We start from the raw sequence: 25,287 nt of genomic DNA on the forward strand, positions 1-25,287 counted from the left end.
TTGGAGCAATCTTGACATTACGTGCTATACAGTTTTCTGCATTCACAGGCTATCAAAACATTAAATACAACATTATAAGAGTGGTGGGTATGATTAAAATTACTATTATATCACAAACTATGGCATCTATCTTTAAAATAACCCAAACAGTCCAAAGCAGTCCCAGAGACTGGATGAAGTCAATCCAAACAGACTTACCCTTGGTGGAAGGTTAAAGGAATAAATAAAACACAGCAATGCAAAAAACAATATTCTCTTTTAATATACAAAGGTGAGCGCTTTCGCAGTGACAACCACTGCTTCATCAGACATTAGTTACAAATTCTAACCATACTTAAATACTCAGTTTAAAAATCAAGCAACCAATCATACTAATGCATCAAATAATTATCTTAAATTACATTTAAAAGCAAAAGTATGTTTTTAAAGCAACAGTGTATCAGCACAGCATAGTATCATACTCTTAACAGTGCAAGTAGCAGAGCTGATGTGCATGGGGATATTTTAGTTGAACGTCATTAGGCGCAGAATCAACATGGAAGGAGGATGTCAACAGGTTTTTCCAATCCTACTGCTACCAATTCATCCAGGAAGAAGGAAATGAATGCAGCAGGACCTCCAACGAGGCCAGAAACGGAAGGAGGCACCAGCCCAGCAACAGATGCATACTCTGAAGAAAATGTGGGGTCAGGAGATTTAGTATGGAACATTTCAAGGTACGAACTAACTATAGCAGAAAGAACTTTATTAAATAAGGGTCTGAATTTTATTCTGGCTAGTCCAATGGATGTTAGTGAGATGCTGATAGGATTACAGATGTTTACCCACAATGTAGCGTTAAAGTTACAATTTTGTAATGTGTGTTCAGAAGGAGGTAGTCAATTTCAGGAAAATAGTGTTTTTGTACCAATGCTACCTTATAATGTAGAAAAATTCTTGAAGGCCTGTGAAAATGCAATTTATAATAGTAATAACAGCATTGATTATTCTTTTAAAGAGCAAAGTTATAATTTATCATTAGATGAAAGAGAAGCAATGTATAATTTACAAAGTAATGAAAGTATTGTTCTACGGCCCTCTGATAAAGGGGGCCCAGTTGTGGTTTTAGATTCTACTTATTATTATATTATTATATTATGTGTGTTGTTATTATAACATCATGCAAGGGATGCTGTCAGATGGAAATGTGTATGAGACAGTAATAACTGAAATAGTGCTTGATATAAAGAACAGCATTGCAAATGTTTTGCAGGAAAGTATGTGTATGGGGCTATTGAGGAAGGAACTCTCTCAATTTTTTACTGTTGAGCATCCACTAATTCCAGAAATGCATGGTCTTCCAAAAATTCATAAGGACCCGGCAACCGAACCTATCTCCATATATCTAGATAGTGAACTAAAGAAAGTGTTAAAAGACACTGAACAGTTTTTAGTAGACATGTATGAAACAGTTAAAGACCTGGATAAGTTAAATAGGAATGTGTTAGCCACACTAGATATGGTTTCATTATTCACTAGTATACCTAATGAGGAAGGGATAAATATGGTGAAATCAGTGATGCTAAGACAGGGTCAATTATCTTTGGATAAGATAGACTTTATTTGCATATTGTCGGAAGTGGTGCTTGAGAACAATATTTTCATGTTCAAAGAGGTATGTTATAAACAACGTTTGGGAGTTGCAATGGGCACTAGTTGAGTCAACATGTATGAAAACCTGGTAATGGTAGGATGGGAGAATGAGTATATGCCAATGACTCCACAGATAGCCTTTTACAGACGCTTTGTGGATGATCATTTTGTTCTTTGGAAGGGTACTGAGGAACAACTGAAGTCACTTCAGCTCTACCTTAACACCACCAGTGATTTCCTGAAATTTACCATGAGTTACTCTTACACAAGTATAGATTTCTTGGATGTCACCGTATACAGGGAGGATACCAATTGGTTAACAAGATTGTATAGGAAACAATGTTACCGTCTCGCTTTCTTACACAGAGATAGTATGCACAATCCAAATATTTTTCATAACATCATAAAAGGACAAGCAATGAGAGTATCGCGTCTATGCTGCCAGGAACATGTGTATGAGGGTGAACTTGGTAGACTGAGAACAAGGTTTTTGAAAAGAGGCTATAATGAAGGTGAAATTAATAGAGCATATCAACAAGTTTATAGCGAGAGGGACAGTAGAGCAAGACCATATTACTCTGATTAATAGAGCATATCAACAAGTTTATAGAGAGAGGGACAGTAGAGCAAGACCATATTACTCTGATTAATAGAGCATATCAACAAGTTTATAGCGAGAGGGACAGTAGAGCAAGACCATATTACTCTGATTAATAGAGCATATCAACAAGTTTATAGCGAGAGGGACAGTAGAGCAAGACCATATTACTCTGATTAATAGAGCATATCAACAAGTTTATAGAGAGAGGGACAGTAGAGCAAGACCATATTACTCTGATTAATAGAGCATATCAACAAGTTTACAGAGAGAGGGACAGTAGAGCAAGACCATATTACTCTGATAAAGTAATAAGGGAAATGGTGAATAACAAGAACAAAGGCCTATCCGTTACTCCAATGGTTTTACCTTATACCATGGATATAAATACATTTCAAGGTATAATACATCAGAACTGGCACATGCTTTTTGTTGATGAGAAGACCACAAACATAGTAGTCACCACTCCCACAATACGGAACAACATATTGGACCTGATCATCACCAACATGGGGACTCTATGTTCCACACCAGAGGTAAACCCCTCATTGGTAAGATCAGACCATAAACAAATTTCCCTGGACATCCATATTCCATCCCCACCCCCAGCCAAGGAAATCACTGTAAAGAATTTCTCCAAAGCCAACTTTGCACTTCTCAAGACTGAGGTGAAATCCTTCAAAGCCCCTGGGCCAGAGGATAATACAGCCCAATCCACAGAATCCTTTACAAATGCATTCTATGAGCACCTGCAGGAATGCATGGATTGTGCTATCCCAAATAAAACCAAGACTCACTCCTCCAAAAACAGGAGACCGGACTGGTGGACCCCGGCCATAAATAAGCTATACAACAGAAGGAGGAAGCTACTACATGACAGAGCAAAATCCCAAAAAGGGAAGGCATCTCTGATCAGTATTAGCAAGAAACTTCGATCCCTCATAAAATCATCAAAGGCCAGTTTCGAAAGAAAAATTGCCCTAGACACTAAAGATAATCACAAGGCCTTCTTTAGTTATGTCAGAAACATGGGCAGAAACTCCCAGATATGCTCTGAATTGTTGCATAACGGTACAAAATATACCGAACCTACAGACATAGCCAACATCCTGGCAGACAGATTCAGCGCAAACCTCTCCCCCCCTTCCCCCCCAAAGGAGCAAACACCTATCCCAACTGAATGTAATCTCCCTGACATCACAGATGCACAGGTCAAACCTGCCCTCTCCAAAGCAAAAGTCACAGCATCTATGGGACCGGACGGTGTCCCAGGCTGTGTCTTACACGAGCTCCAAGAAGAACTGAACCCTCACATTAATTCACTGTTCAAACTTAGCCTTACTACAGGATATGGACCGAAAGAATGGTGTACAGCTACAGTGGACCCACTCCACAAAGGTGGTGCCACAACGGACCCCGGAAACTATCGCCCCATAAGCCTGACTAGTCTGGTCTGTAAAGCTATGGAACATATTATCATGGAACTCATAAACAAAGACATTGGGAGCCTCCAGACACTGGACCCTACCCAATTCCGCTTTGTTAAGGGCAGATCTTGCCTCCTAAACCTAGTTGATTTCTTTGAAACAGTTACCAAAGCCATAGATGAGGGCAAGGTAGTCCACACAGCCTACCTGGAACTCGCAAAAGCCTTCGACACAATACCCCACTCGGGCATCATAAATAAGCTCACCAGCTTAAATATCAACCCCTATATCACAAGATGGGTTGCAAACTGGCTCAGAGATAGAACCCACATGGTCAGAATCGCAGGTGCCATGTCCGAATCCAATCCAGTTGCAAGTGGCATCCCACAGGGCTCAGTTCCGGGACCTTTCTTGTTCGGTATATACTTCTCTGAGGTTCAGGCTAACATGGGGGGAATATGGATGACAAAGTTCGCAGATGACTGCAAACTGGGGGCCATAATCGAATCTCCAGCTGACACAAGCATCCTCCAAAAGGGTCTCACAGAGACGGATGCTTGGTGCCAGAGCCACGGCCTCAAGCTAAATGCTAAAAAGTGCATAGTCATCCCCTTTGGGAAAAACGAGGTGCCCACAAATTACCGCATAGGTGGTAATCCATTAAGTACGGAAGAAGTAATTAGAGATTTGGGGACCAACGTAGATAGGAATCTCTCCTTTGATAATCACATTGCCAAAGTGGTTAGAAAGACCTTCTATATAGCCCACCTTATCATGAAAGGGTTCACATCTAGATCAAGAGAGGTCATTGTGCCCCTCTACTCGTCACTCATCAGGCCCATAATTGAATACAATGCCCCTTTTGGGATGTACCTTACCCGACACCTGCAACAACTGGAGAGACTCCAAAAGTACCTCACCAAGAGGATCATGGGCTACAAACAGATGTCCTATGCAGCACGACTAAAGAAACTCCAGCTCTACTCAGTTGCTTACCGCCTACTCAGAGGCGATCTATGCCTAACGTACAAAGCCATGTCAAACCCAGAATTAATGGACATGCTCCACCTCAAAAAATCCAAGTCCATTAGAGCTATACGCTCCAGGGACCTAAATCTCAGCACAAAAATAAATAGGACAAGCTGGAGGGACAGATTCATTTCCCAAAGGCTCCCCTCACTCTGGAATAGAATCCCAATTCATGTTAGACATAGCCCCTCGCTGACCCTCTTCAAGCGAAATTTGGACACGTGGATGGGAAATCGCAAATTCACCCCTGGGATCTCTCCTGTGACCCTGCTAGACAGAGGCACAGTAAACTAATCTTAAAAGGGTACCTTCTGTGACCTACTTTACAGAGGCATAGTAGGCTAATCTAATAGGGAGGCAGAAGCCAAATACACTCTGGCTAGGCTTATAAATGCCCTAGGGCAGATAGCCTAGTATCTACCTATGAACCTATAGTAGGCAAGTACCTACAATTTGTATTCAAAAATAAAAAGAACTTGAAACAGCAATTATGTTACCCTAGAGCATCTATGATGGAAGGGATTGGAGAGAACCTATGGAAAGGTACACAAAAATGTGAGAACTGTGCTCAGTGCACATATATAGATGAATCCCGATTTTTTAAACATCCAGAGACAGGACACCTTTGGGAATTAAGGAATTCAACTGATCGTAATACTAAAAATGTTGTTTATGTAGCTCACTGTGAAGTATGCTTCCATTTTTATGTAGAGAAAACTTACCACCATCTTAGGGAAAGAATTAGAGACCATGTATACTGCACAAGAAAAGGGCAGGACTATAGTGCCTTAGCCAAGCACACTCTGGCTAATGGGGAAAATCACATTTTTTTGTTCCAAATCTTACAAGTGCAGAATAGAAGTATTAGATTGGGAGATGTTGTTAACTCTACAGAGAATATGGAAGTGAAATGGATCTTGAGATTGGGAGCACACAGGGGACTAGGTTTAAATGATAGTGTACCCTTGAAGCCAGTTCTCAAGTTCAGAAAACTAAAATAACCCCATGCACATCAGCTCCGCTACTTGCACTGTTAAGAGTATGATACTATGTTGTGTTGATACACTGTTGCTTTAAAAACACACTTTTGCTTTTACATGTAATTTATGATAATTATTTGATGCATTAGTATGATTGGCTGTTTGATTTTTAAACTGAGTATTTAAGTGTGGTTAGAATTTGTAACTAATGTCTGATGAAGCAGTGGTTGTCACTGTGAAAGCACTCACCTTTGTATATTAAAAGAGAAGATTTTATTTTACATTGCTGTGTTTTATTTATTCCTGTAACCTTCCACCAAGGGCAAGTCTGCTTGGATTGACTTCATAATTAAAAATAAGATAATGTGGTATCATTATTTACAACAATGACACCCAATAATTTGGGGATAGAGAGCATTAATAAGTTTCTCAGAGATATGTTTCACATAAATGAACAGACAATAGAATGAATATGTCAGCTGCTCCGAATAGTTTTGGAGGACAATGTATTTTTGTTTGGGCAAGATTTACACTGGAAGTCGAATGGTGTAGCTATGGGCACATCATGTGCCAATAGCTATGCCAATGCTGTTATGGCAGTCTGGGAAACTAATTTTGTGTTACAAGGACCATTTTTTGATAGGGTATATATTTTTAGAAGGTTTGTGGATGATCTTTTCATCCTTTGGAAAGGAACTGTAGATGAATTAGTTGAATTCGTACATTACATCAATCATAGTACAACTTTTTATGTTTTACGTATACTCATTCAATTAAGAATGTTAACTTTCTGGATGTAAGTATAGAGAAGAATGAATGTGGTCACATCATAACTAGGCAGCATAGGAAGGAGCGTTATGTTAATCATCTCCTAGCGAAGGATAGTATGCACCCTCCCTATATTTTTAGAAATGTTATGCACAATCAGGTGTATAGGGCTTCAAGACTGAATGTTTTAGATGAAGATTTTTGCCAGCAGGTTGAGAAAGTCAGTGGTGAATTAAAAGACAGAGGATATAATGTAAAAGATATTGAGACTAGTGTGAAAGAGGTCAGTAGACTACGAGACTCTAAAGCAAAACTCTATTTTTCAAAGAAAAGTGATGCAGGGAAGGTACATCCAAATAGTAACCAGGTTAGTGGAAAGGTTAGAATATCTTTTACTACTCCAGTGATGTACAGGTTTATATGAATACAGTTAGGAAACACTGGGGCATACTGAAGACAGGTAAAGATATCAAAGGACTGATAGATGAAAAACCCAGTTTCACCTTAAAGAACTACATGTCATTAAAAAGACAGTTATGTTACCCTAAAGTATATAAAAAACAGGAGATTGTGAAGTCAAATGTAGTTAAAGGGACTCAAGAATGTGGCAATTGTTTGTATTGTAAGTACATAGATAGTAGCTCAAAATTTGAACATCCAGATCAAGAGAAGATATACAAATTTAAAGTTTCAGCCACATGTGACAGTGAACATATTGTCTAGCCCACTGCATAGAATGTCACAAATGTTATGTTGGGAAGACTGACAGATCTCTTAAAGAAAGGATAAATGAGCATATATATGCCATTAATAAGAAAAATAGGGTTAATGCATTAGCAAAACATACTATTAACATTGACCTCAAACACAGTTTTACATTTTCAGCTATTGGGAGAACTCATGAAAATATTAGGGGTGGGGGTGATTTACATAATATTACAGAAGAAATGGAAGCTAAATGGATAGTAAGACTGAGAGCGGACATGGGCCATTGGTTGAATGAATATATCCCCATATGGCCCAAGTTAAAATCTGGGCAACTTTTTAGATGATTTAATTATTTATTTTTGTGTTGGACTGCTTTGATTAGATGAATTTTTGTTTTTATTTTTTTAAATATTAAAATGCTTGTATTAAATGTTTTTCTATATATATATATAAATTATTTTGTGGCTTAAATAGGAAGCGATTATTTTAATTGTGAGACAGTAATTAACTTTTATGTCATGTGATTTAGGAGGGGGATGTATAAATGAAGGGGGTAGAATTGATGTTATTTTATATTGACATCTGATAAGGTGGGGTTACCCATGAAAGCGCTTGTGTCTGTTAAACATTGTGTGTACTGGATCCTGCAGCTGTCTCCAAGTCCTGTTGTTTTTATTGGAATAAATACAAAAATGTTACAAAATAATAAATGGTAAAAATGAAATGAGTAAATACAACATGCATAGCCCATAAATCAGGGCAGATAATATTATACTACAATTACAAAAATATTGACAGCCGGAAATATTATGAGAGGTTATGAAGCAGGTGAGACTGTTGCAGGAAAAAGAGGTGAAGTAGAAGCTGCGTAATGGATCACCTTGAGAACAGGCAAAGTCATGTACTCTGTGGATGCTTTACAAGTACCATTTATACAGATATATGTTCAGTATTAGTTCCGAGTAAATGAACTTTGCTGTAACACATACGATAGTATTGAAGCAGATAACCTGGTTAAATGTGAAAGAAAAAGAACAGCAAACATCAACAAATGGGCAATGGCTGCTCTATCAGCTGAAAAAATCACTAGAATATAGTGTGTCTACTGTGTGTATACACTAAAGTACAAAGGTAAAAACAACACGGATGTCTAGAGAGTGTCTTATATGTAGTAAAAGTAAAAAAATCACTGTACTACTAAACACAGAATGATAAATAGAGATGGACTAAAATGACTGCATTGCTTAACCCTTTGTGGTCCTTAATCCCATATCTTTTTGTCCCAATATTCTTTGCCTAGTGTGTCAAATTTCTCTTTACCAATGTATATTCCTTCCACTGACAAAATTTTATTCTTATCTGTATTACTTATGTAAAGATACAAGTGGGTGGCTTGTGGTACCTGTTTGTATCAGAGACATAGGTGCCAAACCAGGGATGAAGTTCTGGATTCCCATCCAATTGTCCAAGTTGCACTTGAATTGGATTAGGGTGAGAAAATCATTCTATGCTGCACAACTTATAAACAAAGGTATGGCATCTAAGTCCAAGGAAGTCATTGTTCCACTGTATTCGACATGCATCAGACCTATCATTGAGTACAGTACCCCATTTGGCATGTACCTAATCAGGTGTATCCAATAATTAGAACATGCACAGAGGTTCCTCACTAAAAGAATACAGGACATAAGTAAAATGTCCTATGCACTCTGTCTCAAGGCCCTATCCCTGTATTGTATCTCCTACAGCATTTTGAGGGGAGATCTATGCCTGGTGTACAGGGCATTGTCATACCCCATTCTAATGAACCTCCTGCATATCCACAAAACAAACAGCACCAGAATTACCTATTCTAAAGAGTTAAACCTTGCCTGTGATATGAACAGGACCTGCTGGACAGACAGGTATGTATCCCAGACTACCCTGTCTATGGAACAGGCTCCCCATCCATGTGAAGCAGAGTTCAACCCTATCCCAATTCAAGTGCAACTTGGACAATTGGATGGGGAACTGGAAATTCATCCCTGGTTTTGCACCTATGTCTCTAATGGACACCAACCTGTAATGATTCATCTCCCAAGCCCTTGCTTACACTTATCAAGGGTATCAGAAGTTGTCAGAGATTTGGAATGCATGGCTAGGCTTAAAAAGGCCCTTGTGTTCGTTAGCCTAGTGAACATCTATGATGAGAAGAAGTAAAACAAAAGAAATAAGTATGAGAAGAAGCAAAACAAAAGGAATAAGTATGAGAAGAAGTAAAACAAAAGAAATAAGCATGAGAAGTAAAACAAAAGGAATAAGTATGAGAAAAAGTAAAACAAAAGGAATAAGTATGAGAAGAAGTAAAACAAAAGGAATAAGTATGAGAAGAAGTAAAACAAAAGAAATAAGTATGAGAAGAAGTAAAACAAAATAAATAAGTATGAGAAGATGTAAAACAAAAGGAATAAGTATGAGAAGATGTAAAACAAAAGGAATAAGTATGAGAAGAAGTAAAACAAAAGGAATAAGTTTGAGAAGAAGTAAAACAAAAGAAATAAGTATGAGAAGAAGTAAAAAAAATGAAATAAGTATGAGAAGTAAAACTGAACGAACGTTGCCGCAGTGTTTCCAGAGTGTATCCAACACACCTCTCCTTTCTAAGAAAACACATAAAGTAAAATTTGCTAAATTTAATATTTATTTTGAGAGTTTTACTTTGATATATATTCTTAGAAAGGAAAGGTATGAGGGATACACTCGGGGAAACACTGCGGCAAAGTTCTTTCAGTTTGTGTTATATGCTATTAGGGTGGACTCTTTCATGAGCCATGCTCACACACATCTCTGATTTTTTCAGGAAGGTACGCTGGTTCCATTTTCTTAGCTCCACTACTTCAATTATACCCCAGTCAGTTCCCTAATACACGAGGAAACTTTAGAAATTTACATACTTCACTTCCTACCTTTTCTCTGACTCACCAGGTGTAAGCACTTGGAAGTTGTAGGTCACAGAGACTGTTTTGGGTACACTGGAGTGGATGTTTTCATTTAAATAAACAGTTTTTAACATTTAACTGTCTTGCAGACTCAGGAGCCATTTCCTTTGTCTCAATATAGGCATTACAGCCCAATTAACTTTGTCAGAAACACAAAAATAAAAAGATAGTGTTAGTAAGCACCTTTACATTCTCCACTTCCTACCTTTGCTCTATTTCTGTATTGTTGGGTCTATTCATCTGGAAGGGGTTATTCAGAAGGGAATGATTGGGTACACTGGTGCATTTTATGTAGTTTACTTAAATGAAAAACTTTAACAGTCTGACTTACTCACGAGCCATTTTTTTAAATTTCAGCTCAGGTATAAGAGCCAGATCAGCTTGCTTGGAAACACAACATATCTTTCCTATTTTAACCAGCCAACTCAGTCCCTCATGAAGTTTTTCACTGCTGCTTTACCCTCAGAACCCTCCCATCAGCTCAGTCCCTCATGAAGTTTTTCATTGATGCTTTACCCTCTCCATCTTCACAAACCTGGCCTCTTTTTCATCCTCATTGGACATAAAAAAAACCCTCTACTCCCCTGATAGGCCTATTCATTGATCCCTCTGATTGGCCTACAAGCTCTTCTAACATCCAATAATTTTGGCTCTACTTAATATTCACTTTCACAGCCCTTTGTCCAGTCACACTAACCCCCATATTACTCTGCATACTTATGATAATTTAACTAACTAGTTTAAACAATGACAAACTAGTCTACTCTCTTCTAATGCTTTGTAATGTTAATTACCATTTGTTTTCTAAAGAAAACACGATGATGATGTAATGGATCTTAAAAGTATATTAAGACCATCAACCATGGCATTCTTTAATACTTTAACAGTGTTTATCTGCCAAAAGTTATTAATCCAATAAAATGCTTTTCAGACAACTACAGACTATGATGATGATTATTTTTCTTTAAGAAAGATCACTCTCCATTGCTTGGGCTGTTATCTAGCTCTGTATCATTCCTAATAATGTGTTCCACTGCATCAGCAGGCTCACAGAACCACACACTGAGAGTCTCAGAGCTAGACACAAATAAGTGTGCCTTCGGTGTAATACACAAACAACAAGCCTTGTTCATGTGGAATGCTCCCATGAAGATCCACTACATCAATAGTGGCAAAATATAGATAATTGTGCCAAGAGTCATTGGTAACATACTTTAAAAAGTTAACTTAAAACAAGATAACACAACAGCAATAAAGCCAGATAAACTAAAGGTACTCAAACTGATAAAACAAAATTATCCAGAACCACAGCCAAACAGTACAACTCAAAGTCAAAATTTAATAAGAACATCACTCAAACAGTATAACTTAAAAGTCAAAATTTAAGAAGAATATTGCTCAAACAGTACAACTTAAAAGTCAAAACTAATAAGAACATTGTTATTAAATTTTGACTTTTAAGTTGTGCTGTTTGACTTGTGGTTCTGGATAATTTTGTTTTATTATCAGTTTGAATATCTTAAAAAGTTCCAAGAATCTTTCAGTATCTACGGAAATACATTTAGAAATGGTTTTAACATTTTATCCAAAAATATAAAAATATGGCTATAGGATGTGTCTTTGAAGCTTATGGCAAAACAATAGGACTAAGGTGGGATTGTGCACATCCTTGTGAACCTTGGGAATACCAAAATGGAAGGTACTGTAGGTTTAGCCACATGCAAGTAATTGTACCATCATGAGTTAAAATTCCTTGCATAAAAGCATCATATATGCAATATGAATTTCTTTCAAAAAAACTACACATTATTTTCTATAATTGTATAGAAAATTATGCATCTTACCAGAACAAATGGTATGGTCCACAATGACTGTGGCCCCACTTTGTCAGGCTTCATAATCCCAACAGAGCTATCTTGGGATAGGTCTTTTAATAAATTCTATTCACTATTATTTAAGCTGATGTATCCATTCCTATTATCCTTAAAAAATTGTATGTTTCATTTTCAAAAGCTTTCTCAAAAACACTGAAAACTAGGTATAAGGGTGTTAATAACATTTGGTGCATAAAGATCTTTAACAGGGCATCTAATAGGTGCATTATATTCACCAAACCAGTGGGTTAAGTTCATCTTCCTAGGAAAACGTTTCAACTCTGACAACATGCCCACTAAATCACCATTATTGTGGGGAACAAAGGTAAAACCTTTTTCAAAAAATCAAAATTAAGTTTAGGGATATCTAAACTACTATAATAAAAAATGTTGTAATCATGTAGTGTATGTAAAATACTATCATATTTAACCACAATATTGTGAGATTAAAAAGTTAATTCTTGAATCCTCTCTTTTTCTTGGACCCTCTGGTACCCCCTTGAATCCTGTAATCATATCTTGTATGATGAAGACTCCCAGGGTCTCTGGGACGGAGCAAAATTAAGTGGTTTCTTGACTTGAGCTAGTCTGTCTGATCTCCTCGGAGGTGAAAATGCATCCACTGATAAAAAAAGTTTCTATATTATCAGTGTTGCCAGGATATGAAACATGTATCCAATTAATTAATTAATTAAATTAATTTAAATCAATTACCTAAGCAACAAATACACCATCATACATAAAAACAAATTTGTAAACCATTCACGAATGTAAAAACTCCATATTTATGAAACTAAAAAGTTTAAAAATGAAAAATCATGCACAGTGGTAGAGTTTTTAGTAGAATCTAGAAGAGATGCTGCCATTAAAAAAGAATAATTAGTAGAGCATCTAAAGTATTGCATAACTATAAGAATCAATCAGAGGAAGTTAGAAAGGATTGGGAAGAGAGACTGGGTAAGCAAATCACAAAGAAACAATGGTAGAATATATATTATGTCTCCCAAATATGCAACAAAATCTAGAAGATTTAGGATTTTTGCTGGGAAATGTTTACATTGATATTTTTAACCTCAAGGAAACTCCAGAGAATTTTTCGTCGGGTATTTTCTGAGAGTGCAATGAATTGGTGAACTTTAAGGATTCCCTGTGGGATGCATTGTCAGAGATGCTGGGTGGGCAAATTGGTGTGATAAGGGAGACGATTTTTCTCAACTATGATACAGGATCGGAATTACCTAGACATGGTAAGTCTTTGCTGTATCTAATTATGGTGGTTTCTGAAAAAGCAATTACTAGAAAATAGAAATTAAAATCTAAACCAGCTATACTGAGATCTTTAGAAGAAGGTAGGACCAAACTACACAGGAAAAATGGGAATTGTGGGAACAATATATACAGGGGAGGAATGAGGTTTAAAAGAAGGCAAGACTTAAATGAGCTATGTAATGTTTGACTGAAAATGACTGGATAGATTATAAGTGATATATAATGTCTGCAACTGGGATTGCGTCAGAATGGTTTGTGATGTAAAATGCTTGCAACTAGGATTGTATCAGTGTGCTTTATTTTCATTCGATTGCTTATGTTGTAAGAGACAGTTTAATAAAGATGTTTCTTGTATAAAAAGGGGCAAGAATTTAATCATTTATATAATGTTGCTTAGGTTATATGATATATAGCAATATATGTGAAGCATAACATTTGTCAATTTTAACTTGTTAATACAGTTTGATTAATGTAAATGTGCCTATATCACAAGTGATAATTCAATAAAGGTGTTTAAAATATATATCTGATATCAATTTAAGTACACTGATAATAGACACATATTCGTTTAAGCCTGGTTTCACTGTGGCATTCAGATGTAACTGCCACACTAAGTCCCTATATTCTAGTAAAGTCTTCCAGTTGCCCCTTCCCCACCAGGATTGTTCATTACCATGTCAATAATCCCAAATTTAAATTACAGTTTTGAAAAAATGTACATAATTTGGTATGTTTATACAAAGCATTGTTTTCATTTTTCTTGGAACTATCACATAGGTGTTCATATATTCTTTTCTTCAATGGATGTTCTGTTTTCCTCACATAGAAACTGCCACAGCCCTGATGTGCACTTATATATATGACGTCCTTGGTAGAGCAATTAGCCCATATTCTTGTAACAAGGTTTTTGCCTCTGTATTTTACTGGGAAAGTATCACCCTCTAACACAAAATTGTAGTAGTTACACATACTACATTTCCATGTGCCAGGTTGTTTTGTACTTCCCTTTGTCCAGTCGTTATCCCTACACCATTCAAAATTGTCCTTCAAAATGTCCCCCCTCCCTTATAAACAAATTTAGGATGCTTACCTAAACATTTCATCAAACCAGAATCCTGTCTAAAAATATTCCACTTCTTTTTAATAATAGCTTTAATCATACTTGAATTAGTATTCTATTTTAATATCATAGCTTTTCTGTATTTCTTTGAGGGAGAATATTTCAAAATAGTTTTTTCAAAATTTAAATTTAAATTGGGATCATTGACAAGGTAGTGAACAATCCTAGGAGACAAATGAGAGACTTCACTAGAATATAAGGCGTTAGCCTGACAATTACATCTGACTGCCACAGTGAAGCCAGGCTTAAATTAATATGTGCCAATTATCAGTGTGCTTAAATTGACATCAGCTATTTTATAACTATTTTACAGATATACATGAGTTTTCACTTTTAAACTTTTTTTAGTTTCATAAATATGGAGTTTTTATATTCACAACTGATTTATAGATTTGTTTTTATGTATGATGGTGCAATTATTACTTGGATAATTGATTTAAATTACTTAATTGATTGGGTACACATTTTGATTGGTTATTCACTTGTACTTAATGTCACAACCTAGTGAATTCATGCTCTGATGAAGTCCTGTTTATTGGACAAAAGTGCTTAGCATGAGTGCTTCTATTAAAATTTCTTGAATTATTGATAGAGTGCTCCTTTTTAGCCTTCCTGTAACAATTCCAGTTTGGTTGCTGATCAGAGTTTATTGTTAACTTTAGCAACATCATTTTTGGTAACTAGATAGTTCTAATTGCTTTTACATACAATGAGCATTTTTTTCTTTTATCCTATAGCCTTTTTATATTTGGGTTCCACCAGAGACGTTCATTTTTAAATTTGACATTGTATTTAGTATGGAGGGGGCCAGATTGATCCATTTCCATCTGCATTTATTTATTTATTTATTTATTTACATTTTTTTTTTACCGGGATGGTCCACTGGGCCTTAGTGAACCCATTTTCAGTTGAGACCCGGGAAGAAAAGCTTTACAATCAACTATACAGTATACAATAAACAGTACTCGATATTCAATACAATATCCAATGTACAATGCAATACATGTAATACACAATACATACAATTGCCTAGATAATCCTAAGTTGCAGTATGCAACTGAGTGAGTGAATAGGTGAAAACTGTTGCACAGTCATTAGATTACAACACAAAAGGAAAGGTGATTCCACATTTATAATATTGCAAGACTGGATATTAAGCTGGATAATTAGGTTCATTCTAAGACAGCTGTGTACAAATCATTGCTCATTGTAAATCATCAGCTTGGAGTATTGGTAGAGCAGATATAGTGGGCAATATTAGAATTACAGTTGCCTAAGAGAGTAGGAGGAAGAAGAGTTGTAGCAGTGTGGTGGGTAGTGTTAAGCTCTGGCGAGTGCAGGTTTGGCACATATGCACTGCCATGGAGAGGAAAGGTGTTGTCTTAGGGATTTTTTAAACATGAAATTTGGCGATAAAGATTTTGCCTATGAAGACAGACCATTAGGTAGGAAGGGGATGTTGAATTTGGCATGATCGTCACTGGGTTTTGGTAGAACTGTCTGAACATAATTAGATTAGCTTGAAGATAATTCCCGAATACCACATTTTTGAGGATGCTTCTGACTTCTGTGTCATGTAAATATGACTAATTTATGGTCCAATAGTTACCACCATTAGGGAACAGAGTTGTCCCATACTGGTGAGAACCAAGTCTAGGGTTTTGTTGCCCCAATATTGGTTGTGGGCTATCTGGTCCATAGAGTCTGCATATATGAAATCCAGAAATCACTTGGCATACATGTTATGAGTTGTAGAAGTCTCCCAGTTGATGTAGGAGTAGTTGACCTCTAGAAGAATGGTGTTTGAATGCAAATGGACTCCATACTAGTCAAGTAACAAGTACTGGTCAAGGGGGACATAGAGATAGTCCTGTTGTTAGCTATAGATGTGGTAAATTGGACAGAGAGGTAATCTAAGTTGTTTTCTTGTCTAACAGGTCAGGGATAAAATGTTTTATGACTATAGAAACATTGTCACTTTATTGTCTTCATCTAGTTAAATAGGGCTTGAATGTGTGGTAGTCACTGAAACCTTGAACTGATGGGTAGCTCTCAATAATCTTCAGTGAGGTCTCTGTGACAATGCAAATATTGATGCACAGAGTAAGCAGTACCTGTACAGAGTGGCAATTTTTGATAAGGCTCCTGTCATTGAGCAGCAATACCTTTGTCATCTGAATTCTGTTTTGTTATGTTGGGAGCTTTTGAAGTCTGATATTGCCTAAAAAAGGGACTATGGGGATGTACAAGGTTTTTGCTGATATACAAAGGCCTTGGAAGATAGGTGCAGGCTATTCCTGGCAAAATAGTTTGGACTGTCTGCCATCTCCCTCCAGGCTGAAGTACACTGTACCCTCTTTGAATGAAATTAAGACAGTTGTTGAATTTGATAATCTTTTGTTTGTACTGTGCCATCTCCTTGATGAAGGTAAAATGCTACTCAAGGCAAGACTCATACCTGCTTTGGATAAATATTCAGCGAGCTCTATCACATCTCCCTTCATATAGCCAGAGAGGTACATCTCATGTCATTTATTCCCCTGTGTACTATGACTGTGCCGTATGTGCACTTCTGGTGCAAGGACTTGAGTACATGCATGATGTCAAGAATCCTAGATCCCTGATAGGCAACTGACTGTGAACCTCTCCTTGCACAGTCTAATGAGTGGTACATCAACGTATTTCACTACACATATGACTATGATGCTGGATTACGTGGAGGCTTGCCTTATGAGCTCTTGAGCTGAGACACTGAGTTATATATATGTGTTTTGCGGTGTGTGCTGCCTGAGGAGAGTATTTGTGAAGTTGTTGAGTGTGCCTTTTTTAGGTTACATTTAGGAGGCTATTGTGGTTTAAGTAGGGTACTTTTCAGAACCTCAGTATACGTAGTCTATATGTTTGGTCTTTATTATGTGTGATAGGTATAGTGTGGTGCTTTGTGTCACTAAACAATTGTTTCCTGTTAGTAGTGGATTATATCAGAGCTTTTCCTCTCATAACATTGTGTAACTACATCTGTCACACACTGAGTCAATTTTGTTGGCTGTCAGTAAACATGAGATTATTACTACAATGTCTTAGGATGCCTGTTTCAACCAGGCTGACTCCACTCACAGTAGGAAAGTGCAAATAAAAGGTTCCATTTGTTTACTAATGTTAGCTGTTGGGGGAGTGCACTAATGAGGAATGATCTGATTTTTTGGAGTGCTATCTTTCTAAAAGTAATAATCTAATTCAACACATGATGAGCAAAGCACCTCTGTGCAAACCAGGGGCACTTCACATAACTGTTGACTGTTTTGAACATTATGAATATCTAGAGTATGTTTTATAGGGAAACTTAAGTTCCTAATTGCCTGTGTGTATGCAGTGCTGTCTTTGCTGTGCATTGTAAACTGCCACTGCACAATATGCAACGTCATGGAAAATGCAACGAATGTGTACATGTAGGGAAACTAAAACAAATCAAAACAGCCCTCTGGTTAATAGTAGAACATCACATTCTCAGGGTCTTTTAGCAATCACAAGCTCAGATGTGACTGTGCTCTTCTGTAATCTTCCTACAGCTTAAAACTAAAGCTTTTCCAACTATTAATCACAGAAAAGCCAAACTAAGTCCAGATCTGAGAAATTAATTGTATAGCAATGCAGAATAATGCAAATAAATGCTATAAGTTACTTATCAGAGGTCAGATAGATTCACCAAATCATTGTATAACCAGTGCTGTGGTTGGCAAGAGTTGAGAAGCCAATCACCGTGAAAATGCAATAAACTCACACAGGCAAAGAAATAACAAAAAAAATGAAAACAGCAATACAGCTAAACGTAGAACAGCACACTTAGATTATTTTAGCAATCACAAGCTCAGAAATGACTTGGTTTCTCTCAACTCTCACTGCAGTTTAAAACCAAAGCTTTCCCATCTATAGATCATAAAAAAGACACTATGTGCAACTCTATGAAGGCAATGGTAGGAAGTGTTTAAACAACTCAAACCTGAAAAGAATAAAAAAATACCATCTACCAAAAAGACCAGATGGAAGCCAAAAATATAAACAGTGAAGCACTTTCACTTAAATATGAACAATAAGTTGAGACTTTCATTCTTAAAATTTCATAAGTTACTACTTAATAAAACACATAATGCAATTAAAATCTGATGAATATTGAAATAACCTAAAATCATTAATCAAATGTTTTGAGCTTTCAGAATACATTTAATATTCATGATTCCATTTAAAACAGGTGCTTTATCAGCCATCAAGCTATTTGCCACTTGATGTCTTTGCATTCTAAGGTGTTATAATTATTTAAAAACATCCTTTGGTCCATTGAATCTATAACAAAAAAGAAAATTTCTTAAAATTATTTGCATTTGTCAGATCTTTATTTCTGACTGATCATTCATGTGTTTGTAAATTCTCTGTGAGAGCATTCTAGTAATATTATGTGTTTATCTCATCTATCTATCTATAAAATGTCTCAGATTTCTGGCAATAACATGCTGAAGGCACATGTATTCTTGTGAGTTCAAAAGTCTTGCACCTATAGCATGTGTCAAATGTTTTTCAAATTGTTATAGATAGCTTTTCTTTTTTTTTTAAATAAATAAAAAAATGACATCAGGATGACATGGAAATAAATGGTTCCTCCCCGCATCACCCCCCTGAAATGCCTGTAAAGTTATTAACAAAGCATCCTATTATGCTTAAGGGACTGCTGGGAAACCTGACTGCAGACAAAGAAAGGATGCAAAAAAATGACAATCTGTAGAAAAAAGCCTCAGGAAAAATTATTCACTGTTACCACTTAAGGGAATTGCTGTCTTCCAATAACATGGAGGAGTTTCATAGACAGAAAGGCCTCAAGGAAAACAAGAAGGCTGTAACTGAACTGAAGGCATGCATGGTTTCCCCAACAAGAGAATATGTAGAATAGAAGCTGAGAAAAATACAATGCAGAGTCATAGCTAGCTCATCTAGTGTGTGTTACAGTTCCCTCATCTGGCTCCCTTCAAACTCCTCAATTTTAGATTAAGAAGCAAAAAAAAAATCCTGTGGTCCTGTTCTGATGTCACTAGTGCTCCTAGGAGCCAGCCAGAGCCTTTTTCTGCTTGCTTTTCCTACTTTTAAAACTATAGCAAACTGCTTGTCACAACTCATGCTACACAGGAAGTGCTAAAGAGCTTTAATTCTGCAGTCATGAACAATGGCGGTATGAAAATCCGTAACTGTTCCATATAACTGAATGTTCATAATGCTGGCAGAGGTGATAGCAACACATTTACTTGCTTCTGCTAGTGTTACGTATTTGTGAAATTGTGAACAGTGGGAACTGGGAAAATTGCCCTTTCTCCACAGCAGAGTGATCCCGGACATTGTAGACATAATTACCACGGGTTGTGGGGGGAGGGGCACAAGGAGACTCACTTCCTTGCAAGTGTTTTTTTTTTGGTATATTGTTTTTTGATCTTTTGGGATTGATGTTTAGCCTTTTCAGATTTGCATATTTAATATTTTGAAGTATATCTGAAAATTGTTATATGTGTTGGTATTCAGAGATGTCAGAAAAGAAATTAATACTGGTACTGCCGCGGTAGTGGTGCTGCGGTAGCGTTGTCGTCTCACAGTAAGACGCTGTCTGGTTCGATTCTCAGCTAGAGCGTCTTCTGCGTGGAGACATGCATGAATGGGCGTACCTTCGTTGAAGGTTGTGAGTCAGGCCTGGCAAGCCGGTACGTAAAAATCAACTGCCAATCATTAGCGGACCGGAGTTCTGCTGTGGCGACCCCTAAACAGGGAAAGCCGAAAGATACAAACAAACTGCATGACCAATTGATCGGTATCTCTTGATCACACCCACTAAGATCTTGCTCCCAGGGTGGCTGCCCCCTTCACTCCACCAATTAAAAATGCCTATAATAATAGAGAACTTAGATCACCATACCTGCAACAATAACCAGAGGAGGTAGAACCACTTAATATATTATATTTTTATTGACTCTTAAATGTAACTATTGGACCTTCTAATTATTTTGTAAAGCAGGCACATCATATCTGAGACCTAAGCAAACACTTCATTTTGTTATTAGAACTTTTAAACTGTCAGATAAACTTCATGAATTTTATTCTGCTGAAAAGCTTTCATAAAACAAACATCCACTTAAAGTAACAGAATATCAGCCTATTAATAACTTTCGGTGCATGGCTTCTTGTGGATATTTGTTTGACTCTGTTTACATATCAGCTAAATTCTGGGTTAAACTGTGTACATTTATTGTTTTATCTCCACTGCATATAGAATCTGCTGATAAAAAAAATAATTAATTTATTACCTGACCTGTTTAAAATAGTACAGTTTGCATAATATTGTTTTCTATGGGATTATTTTGTATAGTCCTGTTTTATTACTTTTGTGTAAAAGTTCTAACAACAGGCCTGATGAATAAAATTGATGTAATAGTGTCACTCTGTCTTTCCGACATCTTGGATGCACAGGCAAATTCAAAGAAAGTGTAGATAAGAGTAAATGGATGGATTTAAGGCTGTTTGGATAGACTCAGGTGCTTGGTCCATGAAAAGTTAGTTATTTCTTACAGTTGTTAGCATGATTTATTTATTTATTTAAGTTTGATGACTGGGGAAGTCCACTGGGCCATAAAGAGCCCCTTTTCAGTGGAGGCCTGGGAAGAAAAGCTCCAAGATATTACAAGTTACATGCTACAAAGAATACCAAGAATTATACAGAAATTTAAACATTTACAGGAGAATAATACAATTGTAATAAGCAATTAGAGAGTTAACATATTTAAAATGTAAGGTTACTAGACTTCTGCAGGTTAGGTAAGCTCAACATTTACAGAAGAGATTATGTCAATAAGCTTTTCGAGTTAACATTTAAACAATAGCTACTATCCATTTGTGGTTAGATGCACCATTTTCCACTGAAGAAGTACTAGACTATTTATTATTGAAAGTATAGTACATTAGATAACAGAGAGAGTTTCAGTCCCTGGTAGGGAGTGAGATTATTTTAGGTTGAGATGGGCAATAGAAGTGGTATTTGGTGATGATTTCAGTGCAAGGTAGAAAGGGAGGGGTTGAGAGGGGTTTATATTGGAAACCCACATGATAGAGGATGATGAGTGTCTGGCGCTATATGTTTTCTTGGTCACGTTTGGTGGCATGCATGAAATGCAGCATTTGAGCAGGTAACATGTCTGCCCTGTCATTTGATTCCAGCATTACTGAACAGTGGCCATTGCAGTGGTACTATACCTGTGTTGTTGGCAGTGTTCCCAATAGGAGCAATCTGTGACTATTGCAGTGACCACCCATTTCTGTTCTTGATGAACTATATGGTGGCTCAGGTGGTCTCCCCTTGATTTGGCATGCTATTCTTTCTGTTGCTCTGGGTCCACTCTTGATCTCATCTTAAATGCTCAGTTTACCTATTAATTTGTCCCTCTAGTATTGATATTCCCATGGTCCATTTGTTCCCTGCAGGGCAAGAGTTGAATGCTGGGAGTGATGCTGTCTTTCCCAAAGAATCATATTTTTCTTTTCTGGTCTTGATTTTTCACCTGAGCATATGAATAAACACTGGAAGCAGACAAGTAGTGGACCATATTATGAAGGGTATCATCCACCTCCACAAGTGACATAGCCTTCAGAATACTCTGCCATCCCTTGCAGTAAGTGACTCTGAATGACCCTGGTTCTCCATTGCTATTCTAGTACAGACTAGGCACCCTTGGCTTGCACAGCCAACTATTTTCCCTGAGACATGTGAACATGCCCTGCCTCATCAGCCCACCATCTGCTACCTCCTTCAGATCTCAGGCCACTGACTGAGTACATGGCTTTATCCCCCCATGAAGTTTCCTTTTGACTGAGCATACTATTTTAAGAGCAGTGCTTGGATGATTGGTACCATTTGCTAAAACATGTAACAATCTTGGAGTTCATTGGATGTATAAGCATTGTGGTATTAATGCATTCATTGAGGGCGTTTCCTTTTTTTTCTATATTGACCTGTATGGTGGTGTGTTCATTATGCTAAATGTTACTATGAAAAGATCTTGTAAATGACTTATGGCTGATTGCAACTGCTTGATGATGTTAACAGCTGAATGACTAACTTACACTGAAAACTTCTGCGGATTAACATGCCCTTCCCCATGCCAGAAAGGACCTGTCTGAAGGGTCAGCCTGATGAAGAGGTGCAAATAGGGGCCAATGCAGTATGTAGGATACAATGCAAAGCTAGTAGTACCTTTTGTGTGCTTTTACATGTGCAAGGCATACACAACACATGCTACCTAGGCACAAGAACATACTGACGTCTAATGTCATCTTTTCCTTTTTGTGTACTTAATAGGTTGCACACATAACTTCTCCAAGTACATTGAAGTTTGCAATGGCAAAGTGGTCACACACTGCATTTATAGCGTCTGAAGCAGGTCCTGTTTCTATGCTAATATGCATGCCTCCTTTTAGAGAGCTCATGTATTGTGGGTTTATAAAATTTTGTAAAGTTGAATCGTATGCCCATGCTAGCTGCAAAATGTAGAGATCTGGGGGACCTGTTAACTTTGCCAGCATTTTGGGACCACTTTAAATATTCTAGTGATGCCCTAACATGCCATTATGGGTGATGGCAATTTCTTTAGTCTTTCCGTCACTTAATATCACCAGGTATGTCTTTATCTCAAAATAACTAGAGTATTTATACAGTATATTAAGGCTCTCCTAACATTGAGGTCACTAGATATATAGCGTTCAGTATTTGGTTCTGTCTGTGAAACACACAATTTTTTTTGTTTTCAGTAGTTTTACTGCCTTATATAAATTTTCTATGGCATATTGTGATAAAGGGTGGTGGATCCTGAGGATGTCAGTTGAATGACTAAAGTAGTGTGTTCTGCTTGACCTTCTCTTTCTACTTTAATTTCTTTACCAACTACTAGAGAGTGGTAAGTACATCAGATACACAAGTGGATGTCGGGTCTCTTACTTTATTTTTTACACTGTTCTAATGTAAAGTCGTCTTTGTTACTAAAAAAAAAAAATATGAGGTTACTATTTACTTGGGCACTGAAGTTCCTCGGATTTATTTTATGCAAATAGCTAACTAAATAGATACATCAATAAATAACTAATCCCTTAATTGGCATTAGGGCTAACAAGTTAAGATTTAAAGGCATGAAATCAGTGTGGTGTTCTTCTAATACTGCCTACAATGTGGGTGTGACTAGATGATCAGTCTGAAGACCTTGCACAAAGGTGGAGTGTGCACCGATCCAGGAAATTATAGACCCATCAGCCTAACTAGGCTGATCTGTAAGGCCATGGAGCAGATAATCATGGACTTCATTAACAAGGACACTGGCAACCTCCAAACACTCGATCTCACACAGTTTGGTTTTGTCAAGGGAAGATCATGCCTGCTAAATTTGGTTGATTTCTTTTGAGACAGTCACCAAAGCCATGGACGAGGGGAAGACGGTGCACAGTGCCCACCTTGACTTGGCCAAAGCCTTTAGTATTATTCCCCACTCAGGTGTAATAACTAGGCATCAATCCATATTTTACCACATGGGTAGAAAACTGGTTCACTGACAGAACCCACCTAGTCAAAATAGGGGAAGCCACCTCAAGCAGTGAAACAGTAATGAGTGATGTACCCCTGGGATTAGTCTTGGGAGCCTTTGTTGTTTGGGATATACTTTTTCTGAGGTGCAGGCCAAAACCAGTGGGATATGGCTGACCAAAGATGCAGATGACTGCAAGCTGGGTGCTGTCATCAATTCCCCTGGACGTCCTCCAAGAGAGTCTCACCCAAACAAATGACTGGTGCCAGAAACATATCCTCAAACTGAATGCCAAAAAATGCATCATTATCATCATCATCCCGTTTGGGGATAGTGACGTCCCACAAACTGTCACATTAATAACAAGGTCCTAAGCATGAAATCAGTCTTGAGGGACTTGGGCACCCAGGTTGATACCAAACTGACTTTTGACCACCATGTTGCCTCCATTGTATGGAAAGCTTTCTACGTGGCCCACCTCATTAGTAAGGGTATCTCATCCAGGGACAAGGTGTTCATAACATCCCTGTATTCTTCCCTTATAAGACCTATTATTGAGTACTGTTTTGGCATGTACCTCACAAAGCACATGCAGCAGCTGGATGGACTACAGAGGTTCCTCACCAGGAGAATCCAGGGCCTCAAATATCTACCCTACACATATAGGTTAAAGGGCCCTGTCCCTGTACTCAGTCTCCTACAGACTCCTCAGAGGTGACCTCTGTCTGAAATACAAAGCAATCTCAGATCCCGCATTGATGGGACTGCTGCATATCTGCAAGTCAAACTCCACTCGAGTAACCCACACGCATGACCTCAACCTGGTCTGTGACATCAGTAGGACTTGTTGGTGGGACAGATTTGTGTCCCAGAGACTCCCGGTTCTGTGGAGCAGACTCTCATTCTACATCAAGCAGAGTACCTCATTAACCCTTTTTAAATGCAACCTGGATAACTGGATGGTGAACAGAAAATACACCCATGGGATTACACCTGTGTCCCTACTGGACTGCGGCATTGGCTGCTGACTTGTAATTCTTGGCTAGGCTTGTAAGGGCATCAGGGCCAATAGCTTAGTAACTTCCTATGATCCTATGTAATATTTCTAGGCTGTCTAGATGGTACAAGGTGTATTAAACCTGCCTTGGAAGACAACGAGGGAAAAAGGTGTGTGGTACATTGTGAAATGTATTTTAGATCTATGACAAGAAGGCCAAACAAACAAAAAAGCAGTATACATCCACATCGCTAACAAAAAATTACTTCTGTGCTCCTATAAAACTAAAGCTACATTTTCCAGAGAACAAC

General features: G+C 37.5%; 1 protein-coding gene across 1 annotated transcript in view; it reads right to left on the reverse strand.

Moving 5' to 3' along the window:
- Positions 1-25,287, reverse strand: part of STK32C (serine/threonine kinase 32C) — a 916,526-nt gene that overhangs the window by 330,470 nt on the left and 560,769 nt on the right. The window lies entirely within an intron of this gene.

The sequence above is a fragment of the Protopterus annectens genome, chromosome 14.part0 (assembly GCF_019279795.1).
Source record: "Protopterus annectens isolate FY-2018-M chromosome 14.part0, PAN1.0, whole genome shotgun sequence".
In the NCBI taxonomy this organism is placed as follows: domain Eukaryota; kingdom Metazoa; phylum Chordata; order Ceratodontiformes; family Protopteridae; genus Protopterus; species Protopterus annectens.